Source organism: Penaeus monodon, chromosome 14, assembly GCF_015228065.2.
Source record: "Penaeus monodon isolate SGIC_2016 chromosome 14, NSTDA_Pmon_1, whole genome shotgun sequence".
In the NCBI taxonomy this organism is placed as follows: Eukaryota; Metazoa; Arthropoda; class Malacostraca; order Decapoda; family Penaeidae; genus Penaeus; species Penaeus monodon.
In genome coordinates, this window is record NC_051399.1 from 12,369,793 (window position 1) to 12,374,792 (window position 5,000).

Sequence of the window (5,000 nt, forward strand, 5' to 3'; positions counted from 1 at the left end):
GAGAGAGGGGAAGAGATGAAAGAGAGAGAGAGAGAGAGAGAGAGAGAAGAGGAGAGAGAGAGAGAAGAGGGAGAGAGAGAGAAGAGAGAGAGAGAGAGAGAGAGAGAGAGAAGAGAGAGAGAAGAGAGAAGAGAGAGGAGAAGGAGAGGAAAGAGAGAGAGAGAGAAGAGAAGAGAGAGAGAAGGAAAAGAGAGAAAGAGAGAGAGGGAGAGAGAGAAGAGAGAAGAAGAGAGAGAAGAGAAGAAAAGAGAGAAGAGAGAGAGAGAGAGAGAGAGAGAGAGAGAGAGAAAGAGAAAGAGAGAGAGAGAGAGAAAGAGAAAGAGAAAGAGAGAGAGAGAGAGAGAGAGTGAGAGAGTGAGCACGCTCCAATTTCCAAATGATTATTTTAATTTCACGTTTTTGATGAATAAAAAAAAAGTATATCATCTCAGCCTCACTAGTTTATTTACACTTTAAATATCTCACATTTTCTCCTCGATTGAATATTTTCCCCTTCCCCCCCCACACCCCCACCTCTTTCCAAATATATCGTCAATAGCTCGTCGATTTGATTTTTGATTACGGGGATAAAAAAAAATGATTTTCCTCCTGATGGAGGCGTCACGCACGGTAGGGGGGTGGGGGGTAAGTGGGGCGGGAGGAGGGGAGGGAAGGTTTATTTATCTCACTGCTCGCAAAAATCACTGTGGTATATTTTACCCTGTCGCGAGGTCGGCTTATAAAACTTTGTATATATATATATATATATATATATATATATATATATTATATATATGTATATCTATATATATATATATATATATGTGTATGTGTGTGTGTGTGTGTGTGTGTGTGTGTGTGTGTGTGTGTGTGAGTTTGTATATATATATATCTCATATATATATATTATATATGTGTGTGTGCATATCCACACACACACACACTCTGACATAAACACTTTCAGACACTCATTCACTGATTTCTATTTTTCTCCGTCTGTCTGTCTGTCTGTCTGCCTCTCTCTCTCTCTCTCTCTCTCTCTCTCTCTCTCTCTCTCTCACTCACTCACTCACTCGTGCCCTTGTGCAGATCGCAGAAAGGACTGATTTTTTTATCAATCATCTGCTCAATATGGTGAGTTTATTCTGTAGAGAAAGAGAAAGAGAGAGAGAGAGAGAGAGAGGAGAGAGAGAGGAGAGAGGAGGAAGAGAGAGAGAGGGAGAGAGAGAGAGAGAGAGAGAGAGAGAGAGAGAGAGAGAGAGAGAGAGAGAGAGAGAGAGAGAGAGAGAGAGAGAGAGAGAGAGAGAGAGAGAGAGAGAATCATCTTGATCCATGGCTTTGGGTAAAATTGGTGAGATTAAAGAAAAGAAAGGCTAAGCAGGAAAAAAGGAGAAAATGCTCTGCAGTAACGAGAAAGAGAAGAGAGAGAAAGAAAGAAAAAAAAATGGAGAAAACGGAAAAAAGAAAAGTTGAAAACTGAACACGTCATCCGTTCTAAATCAGACCAACCACGTTCATTCCAAGACTCCTCCTTTCCGTTTACCTTCTTGCTAATTTCTTCTAAGTCATTTAAATCTGCTTCGTAGTGAACGTAATGTAATTTGACGCGAAAGTTAACTGCAGTGTCTTTTAACTTTTGATTTAGCGTCAAACTCCTTCTGTACACGTTAACTCAATTTCATTACGTGGGAAGTGGATAACATGCGTTCTAAGTGTACACGCTTGGTTACGCTAAGAGGAGATTCTGAATGAAGGACACAACTAACTAAGAAATAACATGGAAGGTTTTGACTCAGTGGGAAATTGTGTGCGTGTCTGAGTGTGTGAAGTTTTACTAATAAAACAACGAAGGGAAAGACAAGAAAATACGTGTTCAATATATTTATGTTTTCTTGTTCCTGCCTTCGATGTTTCATTTACATTTTCAACATAAATCCTGCACAAGTTATAAAGAGCATTGAATTATCGACGATTATGTATTCACTGTGTAGTACTATGTGATTCCTTAAAAGTCCATACAGTTTCAGTAAAAAAAAATGTGCATGGCATGAAAAAATGCAATTCTGTACAATCTCTCTCTCTCTCTCTAACTCACATAAACACAAACACACACTCACTCATTGAAGTGTCTTGTTTATCCTTAGTAGATCACCTTAGAATCGAGTTCGTGACACCAAAAGGCGGCGATCAAGATGCCAAGACGGAGGAGTTGCTCAGGCGAAGAAAGACCCTAGATGCAGCCCAGGATGAAACAGGCAAACAAACAAACAAACAAATAAGAGAGAGAGAGAGAGAAAACGGAGAATTTATAAATTCGCGTTTGAGAATATATATATATATATATATATATATATATATATATATATATATATATATATATATATATATATATATATATATATATATACTTTTTTAAACTGTTTTAACTGGGTATTTGTTTGTTTGTTTGAGTTTTGTAACATTTACGTAGAGTATGTTTGTTTAGAGCCAATATTTACATAGAACACATGCAAGTGTATGGAAGTACAGTCATGAACAAAAATAATCACTTATACTCTTGTCTCGGATAGGCTCCCTTTCTGCGCGGCAAGTCTTTCAGAGACACTTGGGACACCGTAGACCAGGGGTCGGCACCCTGCGGCCCGCGGGCCAGGTCCTCATGCTTGATATTCATATAACAATCTGGCCCAAATGACTAAATGTGTAAATCGGCGCCTCTCAGCGTGATAGTGGCATGTAGGACGGAGCAAATTTACATAGCTGAGATCTTCACAGTCAGTGATTTGAGTTTTTTAAAAATAAATTTCATGTAATCTAATCACCTGGTTCTCTTTGGCACTCCTAGAAAATTTTTCAGGCCTTTGCACCGAAAAAGTTGCCGACCCTTGCTGTAGACAGAGAGCCGGATAGACAGATCATCTCGTCAATGTTGAGTTGAGTATTTAGAGCAGTAGTAGCAGGTAGATCTTCCAGCAGTTAGTTTGGATGCAAGTAGTATCACAATATCCTTGCCAGACCCATCCATCAGCAAGGAAGCTTCTACTCTAACTGAGGTTAGGATGGCGATTTCTAAGCTGAAGGGCGGGAAAGCTGCAGGCATATGTGATACCCCTTCTTCTTTCTTTTAACGGTAGGTTCATGTCTGAGCCGCCGTGGTCACAGCATGATACTTGATTATAGTTTTCATGTTGTAATGCTCTTGGAGTGAGTACGTGGTAGGGTCCCCAGTTCCTTTCCACGGAGAGTGCCGGTGTTACCTTTTCAGGTAATCATTCTCTCTATTTTATCCGGGCTTGGGACCAGCACTGACTTGGGCTCCCCAAAATAGGGATCTTTGTCCTTTTAGGTGCCGTAGCTTTAGTGATACTTGGTTACTTAGCCTTGAAAGGATTTATGACGTCCAAACCTTCAGGTTCTTTGATGACTGGCCAAAATTACTAAGATATGGAACCTCCTTAAGATATCGATATTGTCTCGTTTGACGGTATTGCACCTCCTGAAAATTTGCAATTTCGCCCATACAATGCCAAACAAGAGCCAACAGACCCTGAGCCATGCAGCGGTAAGGAATCACCAGAAAACACCGACCTTAGCCCCCAGTCTAACCCCGTGATACCCCTGCTGAACTGCTAAAGGCTGTAAGTGAACCTACGGCATGGGGCTTGCATAAAGTCTTGACTGCCATCTGGCAGGCTGGTTCCATTCCCCCTGACCTGTTGAGGGGCGTGGTCATCCCTCTCTGGAAGGAGAAAGGGGATCGTTGGGACTGTAGCAACTGCCGTGGCATCACGCTGCTCAGTATACCAGGCAAGGTTTTCGCCCACAGTCTTCTGAAACATATCTTCGACCAACTGCTAAGGTACCAGAGACTGTGGAATTCTGGATTCACTCTTGGTAAGCTCTTAATAAACCGTATCCTAGCGCTTTGAGTCATTGTGGAACGCCATCGTGAGTTCGGTTGTGGGTAGCTCACAGCCTACATCAACCTCAAGAAAGTGTTTGACTTCGTACATTAAGAATCGCTATGGGAGGTTCTAAGACTTAGGGAAATTCCGATGGATTATTAGCATAATAGTACCCCTATATACTAGTACTGAAAGTGTTGTAAAGTGTGGTGGGGGAGTGTCAAACTTCTTCCCTTTTAATTCAGGAGTGAGGCAAGGCTGTGTCCTTGCACCAACACTTTTCAACACCTGCATGGACTGGATAATGGGCAGAGCTACTAAACAAAGTCAGTGTGAAGCAACACTGGGCATTATCAAGGTTACAGACCTTAACTTCGCCGACGATATTGCTATCCTATCTGAGTCTCTGGAAGCACTGGTGGCGGCTCTTGATGCATTTAGCAATGAGGCGAAGCCCTTGGGTCTGTCAGTCTTCTGGACCAAGACCAAGATCTAGAATATTGGGGGCCTGTTATGGGAACTTGTTCAGTCGATACATGCTTGTGGTGAGGACGTTGAAGTCACAGAGAGCTTTACATAACTTAGTAACGTAGACCATGTTTCTGGGCTGTCAGACCAAGAAGTCAATAGACGGATTAGTCTGGCAACAGGAGCCATGAACTCGAGGTGATAAAAGTTTATTTCAGTCGTGAAGATGTAGTACATGTAGCAAGGATTACATGTACTACGCCACACCCCTTTAGCCAATCAACCGCGCAAACGCTAAAAAAAACACGTCCCCCCCCCCGATCCTACCTTCTTTGAATCTTTCGGTCCGCGACTCGAAACCGGAATCCGAAGCACCGATCGACACCCCCCCCCCTCCAACCCTCACACGAGACCTCGATTAGGTTGAAGGAGAAACAGCTGCCGGGGGAAAAGGGTGACATGAAGACCACACTTACGCAACTTCATGATTTCGCCTCCGCTTGTATCTGGCAAGGAGGAGCTGAGAGACATTTCACTTCGGAACAGCACCTTTTTTCTCTTCTTCCCTCCTGTCTGTTCGCTCTGTGACGGGTGTTGAGTGAGGTGCGGCGAAATGGCTTCAGCGCTCGTGGTGCTGTGCTTTTGCTT